The 21,668-nt window shown below is 40.8% G+C and overlaps 1 protein-coding gene and 1 long non-coding RNA gene across 4 annotated transcripts in view; one reads left to right on the forward strand and one right to left on the reverse strand.

Moving 5' to 3' along the window:
• syt3 (synaptotagmin III) overlaps positions 1 to 6,354 on the reverse strand; it is a 60,799-nt gene extending 54,445 nt beyond the window's left edge. The window contains exon 1 of one of the 2 annotated variants that reach the window (XM_015053065.1): positions 5,849 to 6,354. The gene's annotated coding sequence lies outside the window, so the exon portion shown is untranslated. Of the gene's footprint in view, positions 1 to 5,831 lie in introns of both variants that reach the window. The other variant, XM_015053064.1, reaches the window with a different exon arrangement.
• LOC106960128 (uncharacterized) overlaps positions 4,279 to 21,668 on the forward strand; it is a 33,306-nt gene continuing 15,916 nt past the window's right edge. Inside the window, exons 1-2 of one of the 2 annotated variants that reach the window (XR_001427505.1) lie at positions 4,279 to 5,032; positions 21,351 to 21,551. This is a non-coding gene — a long non-coding RNA (uncharacterized LOC106960128). The remainder of the gene's footprint in view (positions 5,033 to 21,350; positions 21,552 to 21,668) is intronic. The other variant, XR_001427504.1, reaches the window with a different exon arrangement.

Consider the following 21,668-nt stretch of genomic DNA (forward strand, 5'->3'; position numbering starts at 1 on the left):
TAGATGCAGATGGATCCTTTCACAAAAGGAATGCTATGTTATTGCATTTTAGGCAATAAAAAGTTCTTTTTTTATTAAAAAGGAATTAAATTGTTTATTTTCATCTTTTAGTAAACTTCTAATGTTGCAATTAGTCAATTCTGCAGATTTTTTATGTAAGGTTTCTTCCAATTAATCAATTAATCACCAGGTTAATCGATTAATCGCCAGATTAACTAAAGTAATTGTTAGTTGCAGCCTTATCTGTAATATATAAATTCAAGGATGCATCAGGAAGAAGGGGGCTGCAAGTTCGACCCTCCACAGATGTCCTTGAGTGAGACGCCACCCCCCCGCCGCTCCAGTTAAATCTCCCAGGATGGGAGCTTCAGTTCAATGACTCATTTTTAAAGCTGAGTGCAGCCATTACATCCAACCTTCCTGGTGATGAAGCAGATGAAACATTTGTGTCTGCATCTCCTTCTGATGAGGGGATCGTTCCCGCGCTCACAAAGAAGGGACGATGATTCTCCAGAGTCTTATTGCCGAGGCGCTCGCTAATGAATATATATCCAGTATTGAACTCGCTCCTTCAACTGTCTTTTCACAAAGTAGATCCAGACAGTTTTCTTCCTCATCGACCTGCAGATGTGATATAAATGTCAGAAGGTAGGTTTGTTAAGACACAGGGATCCACATTGGGCTCGGAGAGGAAGAGTTATTTTGAATTTGAGTGATTGCCATCTATGACATCCAGAAGCTCAGCGAACATTTTATCAGTTTCTGGGCTTTAAGGCGTCATGAAGTGACAGATTCGCCTTCAGGTTTCCGTTTTATCCAACGACTCAGAGCAAAATCTCATTGGACGGACATGGAAAGACAATGTTCTCTGCCTGAATGCTTTAAAAATGTCCCTATAAAGATAAACAACCAAACAGACCGAAAAGAGTAACATTTTTATGGGTTTCAGGGCGAACAATTATTAATAGACGCAAAATAAACATCAAGCCTGAAAACGTAAAACTGGACTCAATGTGTGGGATAAACTCGAACGTAACCTCTGCTACGTTGGCTAGCGGAGCTGTTGTCAGCCGGTTGCAGTGAAGCCGACAGAGAGCGAAGGAAAAGGGATTAATCTGAGTGGTTTTGAGTTGTTCTTCACCTGATTACATTATTTTCCCTTTGCTGTGGTGCAAAGCAGGCGATGAAACTTCAAAAAGTTAAATAAACGCTAGGATAAAATATTTCAGTTCAATTAACTGCAATAAAATTCGGCGCCTTGTCAAAGTGAAACAGCCATAAAAAGATGTCCAAACAACAGGAATAGGGTTCAGTTTGGATCTTTTCACACATTAAAAAAACAAAAACAAAACAGATTTGATCCATTTCCAATATGTGGAGCTGACCTGTATTTGACTGTTTTCAAACCATGTGCAGTCTGAGCAGTCATGTTGCATTTAATCCGACTTTTACATCATCGATGCGAGACACACATCATCTTTCTGCACCAGAAGAAGCCGAGCCAGACGTAAACAACGGCTGAGAAAAATAATAATTCTGGAATTCGATCATCATCAGTCTGTAGGGAAGAGAAGAGCCTCACGTCCAAGCAGACTTCTCTGCAGACGCTGCTGTTAGTTGTGCTCGAGTTTTATCAGCTTCCTTTGTGTTGTTATGATGTCGTCACGGTACGGTCAGCAGCTATTCCTGAATGAACTTTAAAATGGATCCATTAACGGCTCCATCCATTATTACTTCCAGAAGCAATGCTTTGTTGTTGTTGACGTCACTTTGGGGATGTGAACTGTTCATGCAGAATCTGATCGAGGCTCCATTGGATATGAGTGAATAATTATGCAAAAAATATAGCATTTCAGCAAATAAATCAGAATTGATATGATGTGTATATTTCTGAAAGTCTTCTCATGAACTCAGCAATTAAAATCTTAGTGGTGCTGCTATGTTCTCTTTAAATTCACAAAAAAAACATCCAGTCATTTTTTTGGGAATAAGCTCTTCTAGAAGAGTTTGTAAAATGAGATGTTGGCGTCCATCATTACGACAGTAAACGGTGCGCTGCTGTGTGACGTCAACGTTCCTCGTTGTGTTGCTTTGGGGACATAAACGTTCACACAGACATCTCATTGTGGTTTGTAATAATCTAATATTTAGCCAGTTGGACAGAAGCTCATGGCAGCAGATGCTCTGACCTGATATCTTTATTGCAATATTTATTAATCTCAATTTCTAACATAAAGTTTTCTAAATTTTACGGTCACATTGCACCACGAGGCTGAAAACTAAGAGCATTTCTGCAGTTTAAAAACTCTGAATCTGTATTTTTAAGGTTGGATTTGCTCACCTGGTGGTATTCTGATCTTGCTTTCTTCACACTGAAAGCACTCGGGTCTTAATTCTGGGTTATCAATTAATTTTTAATTCCACTCCCTTGGTTTAATATTTTTATTTGCTGCATATTCAAATCGTCGTCTTACTAACCTGCGCTCTCTTTATTAAACCTAGACCGATGGGAATTACTGTTTATTGCTAAAACGTCAAACTATTTTTACAGGGGAGAAAAAAAAACACCTACATAATTACGAAACTGAAACAGGCAGATGCTTTTCTGTGTCAGAGCACAATGCTTTCTGTCGACAAAAGGAAGCTAATCCGCTGGTTTTGCTTAATAGGATGTTTCATGCAGATCTCAGTGAGCGTGCTCTGAGGTCTTCCCATCGCGGCTGCGCTCCTTCCTTTGTTTTCATCTCTACCTGGAAGTCATCTTTAATTGAAGCTCTTGTTTTCATTGCCGCTTTTCGTTTTCTTTTTTAAATCTGTTCAATTTCACACGCCCCCATGTTAGCACCTTAATAACAGCTTTGGCGTTAACTGTATTTCCTGTGAAAACGTGTCATTTCCAGTCTGCTGCACTGTACCGACTGGCAGCTTGGCCCAGTGGCCTCTTCCTCTCTGGTCGTGACTTTCATGCCGTCTGCCTTTTGCTGCCACCCTGCTGGCCTCGCATCATGAGGCGAACCACCTCCAGTCGATGTACTCACGTACTCTCGGATCGCCCGCCATTCCTCAGACATATCTTGGACTCACAGGGGTCGTGACCCTTCCCTGCCAGGGCCGACGTATTCTCGTTTTTCGCCTTGCATCACTTCCTTTCCGAGGCCACGGTGGTGCCTGGTCGAGACAATGCGATCATCGCTCCTCTGTCCGCTCAGCCGTGACAGATTGATGCGCTGGGGTAAACAGATAGGGCTGCTACAACACAGCTTTTTGGTTACTCCAGTGGAGTGGTGCCGCGATTCGCAGGGACAAGAGACGGCGCCGCATGAGGGCTGAGACTGAGCGTGGGGATATTAATGCCTATTGACTCGAAGGTAATAGCTTTGCCGAGCCTCAGCCTCGAGGTTGCTCCAATTTAGTCTGCCCTATAATAAGACTTGGACACCTTCACAGCATCAGAAACTATCTCCTCATAATCATATATCACAATAAACATGCAATCGAACATCCCGGCTCATCCAAAGGAGACTGTCGCCTTTTATCTCCAACTATTTCTGCCCCACATTTCTAAATGTTGCTGCTGAGGCTTTCACAGCTTCCCACTCTAAGCTTGTTGGAGCTGCAAGTGTCTAAATTATCCATAACATGAGGCGGGAAGGAGAGAACAAGTGGCCAGGCAGGAACCCTGGGATACTGCCGATGCTCTTTCCTCACAGCAAGCAGAGCTGCAGAGCAGGCAGGGAGTGTGATGTGACTGAGTTCAGGTTTTTGGGTGTTTTCACACCTGGCAGTCTGGTAGACTTGGTTTTATTGGAGACCAAAGCTACAACATGTGTTACATCTACAGCTGGTGTTGTTCACTTTAACATTGCACTGTCAAACGAGCCAAACCCTATGGAAAACATGTTTCCCCCTTCGCCTTTGGGGGCGCTGCACCAGCAACCACTGAAGTAAACGACATGAAACCCTCTGAAGAAGACATGAACGCAACTCCCTTACTCACAATAGGTAAACAAAAATGGAGTAGCATCAGATTTTAGCGACTGTAGGATTTCTCTTTTGTCTTTGGCAAATGACCAAGAGCCATTTTACCTGCAAATGCAAGATTTGCACCTTTGTTTTGGTTGAATTTACCCATAAAACATTGCGGTATAGTCTGCTTCCTGCAGCTGGAGTGGTCTCCGGTCCGCTTGGCGTTCACAAATATATTCAAACTGCACCAGAGTTCACTTCAACTGAACCGAGACTTGCTTTTTTTCATAAGTTGGGCAAAGTCAACTTATTCAATGTTTGATTACATCATTCACATTTCCCCAATCGAACCAGACTTTCTCGTCAAACAATTGGAATAAAGTGTACTGAACGGGGCTAGTGTGAATACAGCCCTATACAACTGCTTTTCTTTATCCCTGATTATTTTTTACCAGAGTTCGCTATAACCAAACCGAGATCCAGGCACACAATCAGTGTTTCAACAGCTTTGTAAAGGACGTAAAAACTCTGTGTGTGAATAACAAGGTTCTGGTGACTGGCACAGAAAGTACATGTAGAAACAAACACGCAGGCTAAATGTCCGTCTTAGCTACCAGCTAAGACGGACATGTTAGCTTAGCTAATTTAGCTAGTTCGGCAGTAAGTACTACTATTAAATATCGCTGATATTTATCTTAGTATTACACAGAGGTGGGTAGAGTACTCAAAAATTGTTGTCGAGAAATAACTTTGATGTACTTAATATTGCTTAGAAGTTAGATCAGAATGAAGCGAGAGCTAGTTCTAATATGTGGCTTGTTTGTAGTTGTCATAGCAACTCCATAGCAACCGCTACGGCCGTTAGTAACGGTACCTTCCAAGATGGCTGTCAGCTACAGAGCGTGAGACCCGTTCAGCAGGCTAGCAAAGATCGTCAAAAAGCTAAAAACTCCTGGATGGAAGCTGCAGAGTTGCTCTCCCTGGAAGAGGCTGTCTGCAGAAAGGTGTGGCGCTTTCATTTCATTTTTTAAAAGCAAAACGGAAGAAGTAGGGACGTAGTGGGGAGGTAAGCTGTGTCCCCAGGTGGGCTGTACCGTGTGTGAAAGGTGTGTGCAAACACGAGCGTCCCGAAACCACGTGACCGCGCGTCGACTGTTCCGCTTCGGATGAAGTATGTTGGAGCCGTTAGGGTCGAACCTGATGATATGTCGGGGAAGTAAAGCATTTGTTTCAATCAGGAACGCATCTAACAACATGTGGGACACCACTGATTGGTTTGGCACCTGGTAGAAAAAAAAAGGTCATAAAGCAACACGGAGCGCCTCCACACACACACACACGCACACACACACCCTTGATTTTTCAGCTGCAGCTTTAAGAGTCTGTGGGACAGTTATTTTTTTAAAATGATCCTCCTCGGTGGAGGAACTCCAGCTTTGAAGGAGATGGAGGGGGAGTCGGGTGGAGGCCGTGGGGGTGTGGGATTACGCACGTCTTACGCACGTCAACCTGTCTTCTGTGTGTGTGTTTTCTGCGCACCCCGCCGTCTGTACATCCTATATATCCCGTAGGAAAAAAAAATTAATAATAATAAGTGAAATCATTGCAAGAAGCGAGGATATTAGATCAAAAGAATGATAAGAAAAACACTGCAGGCGGATAGTAGATACCTGGGGTGTAAATGTAGAGGCAGAATGCAACATGGATGCACAAATAATAGGCTAAACATTAAATATTGATGGAAAACAGCCACATGCGGCTGGATCCGGGGGCTCCCATTGAGCAGTGCGGGGGATGCAGGAATCAAAGGAGCGTCGCTGAAACCAGAGCCGCGGATGTTTTACAGGAGCGACCGAAAAGCGAACATCTTCCCCTTCCTTACCTTTCTGCGTCGCAGGAACCGCTGGGCTCCTCCTGCTGCTCGTCCTCCGCTCTCTCTCCTCCGCTGTTTTCACTCAGATGCGTCGCTCGTAAAGGGGCATTCCGCACCTATCCATCTGTCCGAGCAGGAACCGGTGAAGGCAGACTGAGAGGGAAGAAATGAACAATACGATCCCTGTCTCCCCTCCCCTTTTTTACCTCTCGGTTTCCCCTCTTCTTCTCTTATATTTCCATCCCCTCCTGGTGTTTTTTTTTCCTCCTGTCCCCTCCCTCTCACTCTCCCTCGTTTGCTCGCTCGGTGCCTCTCCTCCTTTTCCTCCCTGTGCTCTGAATACTAATATTCCGTCTCTCCTCTCTCTGCCTGTACTAAAGACATACTGATGTATGTGGGGCGTGTATAGGAGGAGAGAGAGGCGGTTTGTGAGTGCTGCTGTGTGTGTTTTTAAGTGGGAAATGGTCTCTGGATCTCGTCCTGGATCTTGTTTGGTCCTATTAGAGCTGTGATTAGATAATAATCCTCCTGCAGATGCCCCTGGAGGGGTGATGGTGGGTGTGTTGCAGGTAAAAATGTTGTGTGGGATGAGAAGAGCAGGATGAGGAGGGGATGGTGGGTCACTGTTTGTTCGGCTGGCAGCCAGAAAAAGACACGGATCTGTGCTTGTTTGTGTCAGTGCTGGTGGGAAACCTCAACGAGACGAGAGGCTGAGGTCTAGTTAGGAGAAGACATAGGCTTATTGGAGTCATGATTTGATCATGTTCTCCTGGAGGCCATGAGGAAGCAGAGAGGGGGACATAAAGATGCTTCTGTGTTTTATGAAACATCACCAGCTGCTCTGGTGAAGCAAAGCAGGTCGGAGAAATGCATCCATCTTTGGTTAAAAAACCTTAAAAAGTTAAGAATCCCTTGACTTTTGACCTGCCTGAATGAATACAAAATGCAGTTTTGATATGATGATTTTATTTATTAGGGAAAAAATGTTATCCAAAGCAGCACAAGCCAGTTTGATCATGATTTACCTCTGAGTACCAAACTTTGGAAAGTTGAAGTCTGTTACAGATTTTAGCAGCTTTTGTCTTTAGTAGAAGACCAAGTTTCATTTCTCCCACTGTTTTGTTTTGGGTTTATTTACCCAGAATGCCCTGGTCTGTAGGTCACTTCCTGTTTTTGGAGTGTGTATACATTCGAACCGCGCCAGAGTTCATTTCAACCGAACCAAGACTGAGGGTTGCAGGCAAACCAGAGTTTGACTTTTTGGTCAGTTATGTATTCATATCTCCTCAAATGAACCAGACTTTCTAGACGAACTAGAGTTCAGCTAAAGCGGACCAAACAAAGTCCATCAAAGTGAACTCTGTCGCAGTTCGGATGCAAACGTGAATGCCAAGCAAACCAGACACCGGTCCAAAAGCAGGAAGTGGACCACAGCGCAGGGCATTCTGGGTAAATAAAACAAGCAAACACACTAGCTTAGCGCTAGCAGGTGAAACGGCTCGTGGTCTTTTACTAAAGACAAAAGAGAAATCCTTCAACTGCTAAAATCTGACGCCACTCCACTTTTGTTTACATTTTGTGAATAAGGAAGTTGTGCTCCATGTCTTCTTTAGAGGTTTTTGTGTCGTTTCTTTGTGCAGCGCCCCCACTGGTGAGGAGGGGAACAGGTTTTTCAAAGGGTTTGAATTGTTTGAAAGACAAAAGCTGAAAATGTAACAAATATTACAATTTTGTTCCCACTAACAGGTGTGAAAACACCCCAAGTCACGGTTAAAAATGTATTCTGCTGAAAGATTTTGGCAGCAAAAATAAAAAAATTCTCCATCCAATTTGCAATACTTGATAACTACTTTTTAATAAGATGAAGCAAATAGTCAGTAGAACCAGTAGTGATCTTAGAAAACTCAATGACAAAGAGAAAGAGACTAATAGATGCACATTGCTCACCATGTTGACATAATGGAGCAGCAGGGCGACATGCAGTGAACATCTTGAGGGACAGAGGGTCGAGTTTCCTTACATAACGAAGCGTTCGCTTTGTTTCAGCAGAAAGTACTTTTTAAACATCCTGAGCGATTAAATATGTACATTTCAACTTCTGCTTTCCTTACATTTTTCCTCCCACAGCTGCCAGACTCATGTATTTTTAAAGTGGTCTGGATCAATAGTTCTTCAGACTTTCTTAAGGTTGTTTTTTTTTTTTCTGGAATTTGGCTGCTTTTAGTCTTATTACCCAACCAATTGTTGTGCCTGATCGTGACAGCATATTGTGCTTTCAGCAGGGAAAACAGTGAACAAACTGAGCAATGTCCGGGAGGTACGGAGAATTTACAACAATAAAAAGATAAGCCAATGACTAAAGAAAAATCAATTAAAGTGTCAAGTTCAACGCTGTTTGGAAGGTGAACTTGACACCTTCAAAATGGAGAAAACATTGGAAAACATTGATAGGCTGTAGCTGTGCTTCCAATGTTTTTTGTGCTCATTTTGATGTATTGAATTTGAAAAGATTGTATACTAAAAAGGACATAAGTTGTGATGGAGGAAACTTTCTGCTGCTTCTGTGCCTTACCAGAGGCACGAAATGTTGAATAAGGAGAACTCTCTCCATTTTTCTGAGATGTATGATCCATGCTAGTTTGCTACCTCTGCTTATTGTGTATTGCAGTCATGCGCAGCGTCAACATTGGACAAAATTACATTTCGCTCCAAACCAGTAGGTGGAAACACGCATAATTCGCATTTTCTTTTTTCTTCTTTTGCAACGTTTTTTAGATGTTTGCTCAAAATTCGCATGACAATTGGATGGGAACGTAGCTATTGATTAGGCCTGTTACAATAAATTTTACTGGATAGTAAATTGCCCCAGTTATCACGATAAACAATAATATTGTTTTGAGATTTCAAGTGATATATTGATAATGGCATAATAATGCAAGTTTGCGACTCAAAGACCAATAAACTTTAATTTTGTAAAGAACACTAAGCACTGGAACTGGAAGACATTTTAAAAACCACTTAAGCCAAAAGCAGCTTCCACAGCATTAGAAAGGTTGGAGAAGTTTAGTGAGCTTTAACTAGCTCTCTTCAACACCCAGAAGAGGAAATAAAGTGCATATATTGTGAGTTATATTCAAACTTTTATTTCTCAATGGAAAATAAAAAAATGTAAGAGTCCATTTCCATTAAACTCACTAACAACGGTGTTTAGTTTTTCCCACAACTAGAGAAATAAAACCATGACTGTCGTCTCGTATTAGGAGAGAAAAAAAGGCTCAAATGGACTTGGCATTTCCAGGGGGAGCAGAAATCTGAGTTTATTCTGTGTGGTCAATTATAATTATGTGGCTCCATCACTGGGCTGGTTGCACTGATGGCAAATCAGGCCTCAGGGGTGGGAGAAGCTCGCTGCCCCTGCAGCCCTGCAGCGAGGGATGATTGATAAACAAGAGTAAACAGTGACCTCTGCTAGTTGTCACAGTGGAGCAGAAAACGAGTCTGAGACGAACGACAGAGGAGAGGAGGGGAGAGGAAAGGAGAGGAAAGGAGAGGAGGAGATGAGAGGAGGAGAGTTAAACAAATAGGATTGTTGAGGGGGAGAAACTAAAAGCTCCGCCGGCGGCAGTGGCCACTTGTCAAACCAGAAACCAACAAAATTGTTGTAAATCCCTTTTTTTATGTGGGACAATCCCTTTTTTTATGCACACAAGACAGATTGAGGTCTTCATTTCACACATGCTCACTCTTATGTACTTATTGCACTTAAGATATGAACGTTTATGAGGGAAAAAAGTAGACCAAGAGACGCTGGAGGACAGAAGAGCCACGCAGAGAGAGAGAGATTATGAGACTAAAACTATTGGTGTCAACGCAATAATCAGTCCACATTCAACATGGCTGCAGTTTAAATAAAGTCCCAAACAGGAAGTTAATGGAAACAGGAGGAATGCTGCCACAGGGAGCACTTTGTGCCAACGTGGCCGAATGCTTAATGCACTGACCGAAAAACATCTCAGAGCTCAGAGTTTCTGTTCCTTCATGACAGCAGCAGGGATTTTTAACCAATCACACGGCCTTATCCAAAAAGATCAATCACTTTTTAAATAATCTTCAACTAGTTATTAGTTACTAAACTACTTTATTACAATGGCTTTATCAAAAATGATGAAATAATTATCATATCAAAACTCCTCAAGTGGCGTAGCTTCAGCTTCACATGGTTCAAATTCACGAACACAATGCTACATTATTGTTTTTTAGGCAATAAAATCTTTTCTTATGTAAAAAAAATTGTTCAATTACATTTTCTAGTGTATTTTTAATATTGTTTAAAAAAGGTTTAAGTGGTTAAATTAAAAAATGTGGCAATTTTTTTCTGATTAATGGTTAGAATAATCAAATATTAGAATAATTGTTCTAATTTGCAGTCCAAATCAGAAATTTTACATTTTGGTAATAATATTCTGCTTTATCTTTAGGATCCAACTTCAGCTACACTGGTGGAAAAAAAGAGAATGGCTTGAATAAATTAAATTTATTTGGAACAAATTAGAATTTTTTTAAGTTGTTTTTTTTTTCAGTGTACATGTCAAACAAAAACCTTAATTCTTTGGTTGGAGATTTAATACAATAAATTTAATGTCATGATAAGAATTCTGATTTACTTTTTTCACAATAATTTACAAATAAAGATGTTTAAAACCTCTCAAAACTATTATTAGTTTTACGATTTTCTCCACTATTTGTCCAATAAAAGTATTGATAGATTTGAAATTGTGATTAAAATTGAGTTGGTGACCAGTTCAGTGATATAAATAATACTTTTTAATGTTTTTATGTGCCTAAGAAAGTTCATTACAAACGTTTTTTTCTAGAACAGTATTTGTGCCTGTGGCTGTGATTTCCAGTCATAAAGTTACCTAAAAACAAACCAGTAGTTCTTATCGACACTTTAGTATCGTGATAAAACTTGGATCCAGATGTTATTTTACAGAATTACCCCTGATTTTCTAAAAAGATGTGCTTCACAGACATATTTGCTGTTTTCCTATCAAAATAAAAGGGAACTGAGTCAGTTTTAAAAAGCAGCAGCTGTGGATTTCTAGACGGAGCTGCGGCTTTTTTCCAACAGCATGAAATGACTTCTGCCGTCGTCTGAGTTGGTTTTCTGCCGATTTAGACGTCATGGTGAGCCAACCATCTAAATCCGAGGAGGTTCGAATCATCCGTCTCATTTCATGTTCCACGAGTGGCTCTGACACCGAACCTCGGTCATTGTGGACCGGCTCTGATCTGCCCGGGCTGCTGTGTTTTAACGTCTGTCCTGAAGCTCTGTGCGCCTCAGATCTCCTCTTTTCCATCGATCCTTTTATCTACCTCACATTTCTGGGCTGCGACACCACAAAGACCAATCATTCAGAGATTTATTCTACATAGAAATCCAAGTACATCTATTGGAGCTTACTGCAGGCAAAAACGAATAAATTTTTTAAAAGATGTTTATAACCTGAGGCCTTGCAGGTGGAGCTCCCCCTGGTTAAACCTCCAAGATTCCCTCATTTGGAGTCAGTCTACATTTTTAAAGCCATCTGTTGAATATATTTTCACTTTATACCTACTCCTATAAGAGCTGACTTGATTCATTTATGTAAAAATTCACTTGTTTCATCGGCAGATAAATTATTAACTTAAAAATGTCTTGTACGTGAAATCATATGCCAATGGAACAAGTACTTTTTCATCATTAAGTAATTACTGACTTAAAACAGGTCTATTTTTGCTAAAAAGTTAGTTAGTTTCACCGTATTTCAAGTGAATTTAAATATTTGCACTACAATCTAGACCAAAAATAGTTTGTGTTTTTGCAGTGTTTAATACATTCTTATACTTACATCTGGGTTTCTATTGCATCTAAAAATCAGCCCAAACGTTTTTAAAAAAGAACCTCCTGTTTTTGCAATAACTTAATGAGTTTTGGTGTCCCAGATGTAATGTCACAGACCAGCAGGCACTGTGCCGTTACCTAGCAACCCCAGCAGAGTTCCGTCCGTTACCTAGCAACCCAAGATGAGTTCCAGCTGGTTCTACCCCTGTACAATGGCTGCTGGAAAGGCAAGAGTTTTGCTGTTCACTCACCAGCCAGGAACCACTTGCTGCGGTCTTGTTGGTTGTGCAGGAGGCTCCACTTCTGCTTTTCTACAAGACTACAAGAAAGGGCAGAGCCAACTGTACATTTTGTAGATGCTTGGATTCCTCAGTGTTTGCAGCATCAGTCAGTCTCTTCTGCCATCATCTGTTGGGGCGGCAGCATCAGAGCCAGAGACCTAAAACGGCCCAAGAACCTGATAAAGAAGGGTGGTTCTGTTCAGGTTCTGAAGGATTTTACATGAAATCAAGAAAATTATAGACAAGCCTGACCATCCTCTTCATGAGCCTGTCTTTAGTCAGAAGCTTCTTTAAATTTGATGTAATACAGACTGTTACAGGAGATCTGAGGTACAACACAATTTAATTTCCCTTTGGGATCAATAAACTATTTCCGAATTGAACTGCATTTGAATTTTCAAAGATGTGCGGTTGTATAATTGCATATCTGTTTGCGATTTTAATGTGGAGTGTAAACGTTGAGTTGGGGGGGCGTGGCAAGCAGCAGCTTATTTGGATTTAAAGTGACGGAGACCTAAAACAGCTCATTGTGAAAGAGTTCAAAATAGACACAACTGACCAGGCTAAAATCTTACTACCCAAGGATGATTTTATGCAAAATATGTAATGAACGCGTTTTGTGCAGACGATAAATCCTAATCTGTTCAAGGAAGCATAGCAGGCTACCTTTAGATTTTATGTAATTTTATCAGGTTTAGAAACATCGGCGGTTCAACATGTTTGGCAGTCCATCTCTGCCTGCCGACTGTAAACCCTTCAACCTGCGGCTATGAATCAGCCATGTTGTTACGGTGGAGAACAGCATCAGCCTGACCAGGAGAAGACGAGGGTCGTTTCTCTCTGCTGTAGTTGGAGGCAAGAAGGAAGACTCCGTTCTCTTCGTGGTCTCTTTGCTGAAAGGAACAGGCAGTTAGCCACAGGTCGCTAAGTTTATGTTCTCACCAGCACCAGCAGGAGAGACCAGATTTACAGGGCGATGGCCAACTGTGTCACAGCACTTTCCATTCCTGCTTTTCTGTCACTCTCCACGTTGCACTGCTGCATGCGTGTTGAGACGTGTGCATCGGAGAAAAAGACATTTTCAGGCTTCAACACGAAACGTTTGAGAAAATCAAAATCAAGTCCTGCAGCTGATATTAAAACCTGCCTAGCATTAAATCTAACTTTATTCAGCGTTATTTGCATAAAAAGGCGTGCAATCGCAGGCGACCTTGTGAGGTGATGACCTTACAAGCAACCAGTCACCTGTTGGTGACAGAAACATGAAAACAAGTTCCTTGTAGCGTAGGAGAAAACCACCAGGAGGGCGGCCATCTGCCTGGACCGGTTGGGCTCAGGGGCAGGAAACTGGAGAGATACTTGGGATGTTGACATGCATGAGCTTTTAAATTTCTTGCCGTGACATTAGTGCTTTTAATCCTGGAAATATTCTCTTGGTGGTAGAAGACTGACTTTGTAATCGTCTTTATGCGTCTCTGAAGGTTCAGGTTCGAGTCAATCACTGTAAAAACTGAAGCTGTGGGTCGACTGCTTCCTCCTTTGGTCTAAAAATAAATTACTTCAGGTTTGTTTTCATTCAGCTGAACAAGGTTATGATGAAATGAGATTATAGTTACAAAATGTTTGCACATTTGGCAAAAACATGGCTGCTAAATAAACTGATTTGTACTTTATTGATGAAAGCAAATACATTGTTTTATGAACTGTTGGTTTCTAGTTTGGTTTGCTTGGTTTTACTGAGATCTGAATAACAACAGACATGTATTAAATTAAATACCAAACTGGCTTTCACCTACTCATAATCTGTTAAATAAGGGTGAAAATTAGCACTTTTTGCTATACCCTGTCTGGCTAACAGGTTAATGAAATGTTTAACATCGTCTCTGTGTGGATAAATAAACAGGTTAAACAGAATTTGTTCTATGGATCCGATTTACGCTTTAAAGTCACAAAGTGACCCTGTAATGTAAATCTGTGTATCATCTGCATAACGTAACAATTTATCTTGTTTGTTATAATCTGAGCTAGTGCTAGCATGTAGATATTAAATTTTCATGTTTGTAGATACTTTTATTTTTTTTCCAAACTCTTGCAATTAAACTCTGGTGTAATTTTGGCTGTTTTGACTCCATATATTTTTAGCTTGTAATTGAGCAAATACAGATAAAGAAGGTACAAGAAATGTCTATATTTTTTTCATTTTTGAAGAACTTTCAACTTGATAGAAATTATTAAGAAATTATTCACTTAATGCAAGCCCATATTTCTTGCTGAAAAGTTACTTTCAGTTTTGTATTGTTTCAGGTGTTCGAAGAGATTTGCACTGGACAAAAATACTTGGTAGGATTTTGTGGTTTTGCAGTGTTTTTCCATCTTTGTGAGACAGGAAGTTCCTCACTTTAAGCAAAGCTGAAATGTCATCATCCTGCAGCCCGGTGGTTTATTATCTGAGGTGTTTACAGCTTTAATTTCAGCCGTCACGTTTAAGCTGCCGCTCCGACTCCAGAGCAACAATCTTTGTTTCACATCTTGCATTTGGCTCCATTGTTCAGAAAATAAATGCATGACTTCCTTTGTGGAGATGAAAACGCAAAGTCACAGCGAATGAGATGCGCTGCTTATGTTTGCAGCCGGTGATTCTACCGGAGACAAAATATTTTCACTAATATAATTAGAGCTTCTTGCGAAAGTAGCCGTGGCGTTCAGCAGTAAGCAGCAGCTCAGAGGCCATTTCATTTATGAAACTGCCTTTAATTATTTATTACAGGGTTTCTTCTCCTCCTCTTCCTGGGAGTGGAACTGCTGCCCGTTTCGGTGTAAATTAAGCTTCACACATAACGTCGTGAGTTTACTTCTTCGTGTATTTCCCTCCAAAAATCGCCTCTGATCATCATCAGACTCATCATGAACGTTTGTTTCCATAACAACTCTCTCATAGGATTGATCGCCCACTTCTCCTTGTCTTCCTCTTTATGACTACATCTCTCTCTCTCTCTCCGTTTCTTCTGTTGCTTTTCATTTTCTTTGTCGTGACGCCCACGCGACTATCAGCGGATGGCTTCACACACTTTAACTTCCCGGCAGAGAATCCCAACCGAATCTCTCCGCTTTTCTTGTCTTTTCCTTTTCCGTTTGTTGTGATCGCCACGGTAACGGGGCCTCCGGCCAGGATCCCTCCAGCTAAAGATCAGTAAGGTCAATTCAGTCACGCTCACTGGATTTTTTCCAATCACGCTGCCCTTTGCTTGGAGCAGTTTCCACTGGTGCAACATGGAGAGTCTCCAAAGGTCAAGCTCTGGGGTCACAGGGCGCGAGAGCGAATGAGTGCAAGATCATCAGAGTCCAGCTGCTTTGTCAGCAATTGGGATGAAGTCAGATTATAGGGCTTTTATTGGTATAGTGTGGATGAATATTTAGCTAGCATGCATGTTGTTTGACTGGGAAAAAGCTACAGAACAATCCAATTACTGGTGGAAATAGCCGTTAAACACCTACGAAGTAGTAAGAATAGCCAAGTATTGATAAGGAATGGGAGTTTTCACCCCTGATAGTTTGTTAGACTCGGTTCGATTTGGGACCAAAGTTGCAACATTTGTTACATTTTCGACTGTCGTGGTTTTCTTTCACACTGAACTGAGTCAAATGAACCAAACCTTTTGAGAAACCTGTTCCCCTCCTCGCCTGTAGGGCGCTGCATCCATAACCACTGAAGGAAACGATGAAAACCTCTGAAGAAGACAATGAGCGCAACTTCCTTCTTCATGTAATGTAAACAAAACTGGAGTGGCGTCAGACTTTAGTGATTGTAGGATTTCTTTTTTGTCGTTGGTAAAAGACTATGGATCATTTCTCCCGCTAGCGCTAGACACTCATGATTGTTTTGGTTGCATTTACCCAGAATGCCCTGTGCTGTAATCTACTTCCTGCTTTTGGAGGGGTCTCTGGTTCGCTAGGCATTCACATATACATTCAAACCGCACCAGAGTTCACATTAACCAAACAGAGAGATTTGTAGGTGGACCAGAGTTCACTGGTGGACCAGAGTTCAACGAACTGGACTTTCTTGGCAAACAAAGCAAATAAAACATGGCTGGTGTGAATGTAACCTAACTTACAGATAGTCTGGAGGGAACAAAGCCAATAGGTTTCCATCGCAAAGCTGCAGTAGCTGAGTTTCCATCGCAAATGTGTGCAAAACTTTGTCAATATTCAGCAATTTTTTTTTTCCAAATTTGGCGTGTTTCCATTAAGCGAGTTAATCTTCAAAACGATAAATTGTGCAATTATATGGCCAATGGAAACGCAGATACTCTGTCTTTATAGGAGTGTAGAATTAAGCAGCACAACCACACATCCCCATATTTGGCATGATTATATTTAAATATATCTATTATTACATTCATTTAAAGACAGAATCGTTCCTTGCTTTGGGAAGCGCCTCTCTTCTGGGGAATGTCGATTTATGTAAAGGGTTTAAAGGTCATAGACCCAGAACACAGAAATGGACTCATAATGAACTAATTCCAGACCAACTGAAGCAGAATGCAATAATGAGAATGTATGCAGTCAGCCATTATTTCTAATAGGATTAATTCATTGAAGATCGTTTCTGGATGCTTACCTCAACCTTTTGGAAACAACTCTTAGATGCTCAGCTCCATTCAGGTGTTTGTTTATTCTACATTTTCAACTTTGTTTAGAGTCCATCAACAAAATCTCCAAGCCTATAAATCCCTGCTGCAGCAACGAGCCTCCATGCTTCTCTAAATGTGTTGGGGAAGAAGCGGCGTTCATCCTTGACAGGCTGCCAGTCCATCACACTAACACACAGAGACAGACAGCGGGTCGGAACCAGGAGTCGTCTCGCTGCAAGGTGACAGGGCTAACCAGTTCACCAGCGCCGCTCCTTTACCCTGATGAATCAAACAGAAACTGACTCAACACAGGAGCTCAGGGATTTATCACTTTCCTCCGAACTTAATGGGATGTTATGAGGATTATTTTTCAATCTGCGGATCTGCATTTTCATTTTCTATGTTCTGCTGTAGCAGAAAGGTCTCCTACTTGGTCCAGAACAGAAAAGACACTCTGGGAAAATGATGGATGAAAGCTGCTGCCAGGTGTCATATTTCTGAAAGCTAAAAGTTGGAACCATCTCCACGTTTTCTACAGGCACATCTTTCATTTATGATGCCGTATTAGGGCCATTGTAGATTAAAAATAGTTAACATTTCTGCCAAAAAAACCCTCAAATTTTGAGATTAATCTTTGAAATGTTGTAGAAAAAATCTTGAAAATTTCTTGAGCTCCAAAAGTAAAAAAATTTGCTCTAAAAAAAATCATCACTTTGAGCTTTATCTCATAAATTTGAGGGGGGAAAAAAACTTAAAAATGTTTGAAAAGTCAAAGATTTTCAAGAAAAATTTAAAATTTTGAGCTTACTCAAAAATGTTCCAGAAAAAAACTTGACATTTTCAGAGTTTGAAAAGTTAAACATTTGTTAAAACGAATAAGAAATTTTCAGAGTAATCTATAAAAACGTAGAAATTTCTGAGCATGAAAATTCTAAAATTTGTGAGGAAAAAAAAGACATTTTTTTTTTTTTAGATTAATGTCAAAAATTTAAAAAAGTGGAAATCTCTGAACTCCAAGAGCAGAACATTTATTAGAAAAAAAAAACTTGGAAATGTTTAAGTTTGAAAAGTCAAAAACTTGTGAATAAAACCTCAAATTTCGAGGTTACGCTCAGAAATGTTCTAGAAAAAAAACAGAAAATGTCCGAGTTTGAATAGTCAAACATTTTCTAAAACAAATCATAAATTTTGATATTTGAAATTTACTAGAAAACTTGGAAGTTTCTGAAATTTAAAAGTTGAAAATTTGCTAATAAAAACTCAGAAATTCTAAGCTTAATCTTAAGCATTTAAAAAAAAAACTCAAATCTTTGACTTTTGGAAAAACGCTGACGTCTCTTCTGATGTCTGATGATGAACATTCCTGCCGTGGATGAAATATTAACATCTACTGTAATGATTTTTAATGACTTATCTCATGAAGAAACTTATTCATGTGTGATTTTTATTCCATTTCTTATTTAATTCAAACACCGCAATTGTAACATTTTGTTTATTTTATTTTATTTTTTTTACATCGGCAGAACATTGAAAAACTTTTGCTCTCATTTGTAATGGAAACGCAGCAAAAAATGATCCAGAAAGTAGAATTACATATAAATTTAAACTTTCAGCATCTCTGGTTGGCCTGACAACCTGTTACCGCGGCAATGGACCGAAACTATTGCACAGGATTGTATCATAGCTCCCGTCAAACGTGTGCATCGGCTCCCTTTCTCTGGATTTACGTCGACTGTCAAGCTTTCATGCACCTGTAAATCACCTGAACTGTACAACACTTTCCTCCACTTAATTTAATTAACGATTGGAGCGGCAGAAACCCTGGAAGGAGCTGAGCGCGGCATGAATCTCTTCTGGCTGGACGTTTCCCGCCTCCGTTATAGATATGCGAGTTTGTGCATTTGGGAGCAAAAAGGTCTGACTCACTGAATGTTGTTGCAGCTGATTGTAGCAGTATTCAGACAGACACTCGGTTTTTTTATTACCGTTTTATAACCTACTCTGTCGCGTCTCATCCCATCCTGTCCCTCGGCGCTGCAGGAATTAATTAATCTAATAATTTAGAGACTCTCTCTTGATTGAAAAATTATTTCTTAGAATTACTACAATAATTACTTGGCAGTATCACCCTGTTTGTGTGTCGGTGTGAGTTTTTCCGTCTCGCTCCTTCCAATCTTCAGTCTGCGTCCCCAGAGGACAGCAGCCGGCCTAGACTAATTTTTTTTGTTCAGCAGTGACACACTTTGGTCTATATTTCATGTCACTTTGACTAAACTGCCCCACCATTGAGATGTCCACATTAAAGCTTGATGCACTCCTCTTGTATGGATTCGGCTGCCATGCCAGCAGAGCACTTTGCCTTGAGAGAGAAATTAAACCCCCGAGGTTGTTCTAAGAAAGATTAAATGGGGAAGGGGGGCGAGAGAGAGGGAGAGGGAGAGCTCGACTCATGGGAGGGGCGCTACCCAAATATAGAGAAACCTGCCAAATGGCAACAGGGCGTGGGCGAAGAGGCTGGCCTCTGCTGATGTGCATGTCTGTATATGTGGGTGTGAGCTTGAATATGTTATGAGGGGTTTCTTTTCTAGAGAAAAAAAAATGTCACACACATGCGCGAGTCTTTCTGCACGTGTTGATCACATGCAAAAAAGATGCAAAACATTTTAAAAAATAAACACACCCTTCTTCAGGTCTAATAACAGTTAATGACAGGCCCACTTCTTGCCCAGTGGGAAGGTAAAATGACATTTTTAATGCTCTCCAGTCATTTTTTCTTTATTTTACCGAGTTTCTGTGCTGCGTTTGGCGTAGCTAGCTAATCACAGCATCCTGACTGACAGATTGGAAAATGGCCAGGATTGTCCAGGACTGCATTAAACTGGATCAGATCTTCTTTGACAGAACTGTGTGACTTTTTGTCATTTGGAAGATAAAGATCTGAATCAAGAATCATATTAGGAGTTCCTCAAGGCACCGTACTCGGCCATTTCTATTCAACATTTGTATAATTTAATTAGCTTAGATTACAGAGCACAACAACGTCTCTTAGAATATCTACACACAAAACACACAATTTTATATTTCTGTGACACCTAGGGTTGGACATTTATCGTATTGTTCATCGTTTATCGTGATAAATTTCTTAAGAATTTTGATTTATCGAGTCACATTAAATTCCAATCAATGATGCTTAAACTCCCTGAAACTCTCCTTACAGTCAGGATTAATTGTTCCTAGTTTCTCCAGTGTTTCGTCAATGAAAGCATCAATAATTCAAAAATCCAATTTAGTGACACAAATCACATTTCTTCATGACGGATGCCCAAAAAATGAGTTTGTTTGGAAGTTAAAAATCTGAATCATCAGGGATCATATCAGGGGTTCCTCAAGGTACGACTCTGGGGCCGCTTTTATTCAACATTTATGTAATTTAATTGGCTTAGATTATGAAGCACTACAACGACTCTCAGAATATCTACACCCATAGCAAGGCTTTATATTTCAGTGACACCTGGGGCTGGACATTTATCGTATCGTTTATTAGTCGTTGCGATAAATTTCTCATAAGAAAACAAACCACACGTTGCAATTTTGGTCCCCAGTCAAAGTCAGGTGTGAAAACATCCTTAAAGTGAGACATGTTATGTTTATTATTAATAATCTGTTGAGCTTTTCTGTTCATCTGAGTTTAGAATCAAATAAATAACCTGTTAAGGCTTTTTTTTTTTCATTTTTTGTGTCGGATATTTTCATGTTGCAACTTCAAGAAAGCAACAGAAGGAAAAATGAAGCAGTAAACAAAAAGTTTACACGGAAGAGCGGATGAAAGGAACTAGAAAAGGGAAGTGTTTCAAAACTCAGAGCAGAGAGAAAAGGTTTGTTTGTTGCATCTCATGTTTGGTTACTCAAGCTAATGAGCGGCAATTAGACGGCTGCCAATTAACTCTGCCCATCAGACTGAGACGGAGGTAAACGAAAGCAGAGACGTGAGGGAAGAAGTTGGAGGTTGTGGGGAACGAGGGAATAGTTAAACGACCCGGGAATCACAGGCGGTGTTTTCTTCAAGGGATGTTCATGCGTGCATTTGCATGCAAATGAGGCGGGTGTGCATACAGATGGGGCTGTGTGCGTGTATCCGTGTTCCAGCAGAGGGAGCTGTGTAGACCCATGTCGCCGTTAGTGCTCTACATGACCATCTGGCTCTCACCGGCAGGCTGAACCTAAAGTTAACCCCCTCACTGCCGGAGTCTGCTCCACCTATGTGGAATAAAAATAGACCAGAATGTCTGAGGAAGCATTCGGACAGATATTTACCTGCTTTTCAGATGTTTTATGCAAGTTCCTGATCACTTATTGACCAATAATCGGGGATATGAATGGGTGCTGAGTGGCTCTGAATCTTTTCTGGCAGAATGTTTGCTGACCAGATTGTGTGTGCGCTTCAGGCAGCGGAGGCAAGAAAGCAAATGGTTAATTTCTCATTCTGACTGCTGATGCAGTGTTCCAGCTGAACCCATCAGAGAGCCTTTCACTCACTCACTCACTCACACACTCACTCACACACTCTCTCTCACACATACACACACACACACTGTAGCGTAGAGCGCTCGTCATTCTTCTGAGTAGCCCGCTGACCCCGCTTTAATTAGGCTAATTGAAATGGGAGAATAACCATTTTCCTGATTGCTGTTTCTTTTCTTTTTTCTGGACAGTTTAAAATGAAAAGCATGCTTACACAACCAGAAGCCCCTGAGAGTTGGATGACATGATGACCCTGTTGCTCGGTGCGGAAGACTTTTGGCCGCTGCTCTCTGGATCTGGAGGCGTAATTCCTGTCCGTCTGGCAGTCGTTTTGACCGCCATGCATTTGTCTTCTGACATATTCTGGCTTTGTCCACTGCAGTCCAGCTTAGGTAATACATAATTAGCCTGACGCTAACAAACATGTGCTGAGAGTAAATGCGTTCAGACGAACGCTTTCATTATTTTCTTATTATTTCAATCCATACATCCATCCATTTTTCAAGGTA

This window comes from Poecilia latipinna, unplaced genomic scaffold (genome assembly GCF_001443285.1).
Source record: "Poecilia latipinna isolate Pla-1442-1.1 unplaced genomic scaffold, P_latipinna-1.0 Scaffold1158, whole genome shotgun sequence".
Classification (NCBI taxonomy): Eukaryota; Metazoa; Chordata; class Actinopteri; order Cyprinodontiformes; family Poeciliidae; genus Poecilia; species Poecilia latipinna.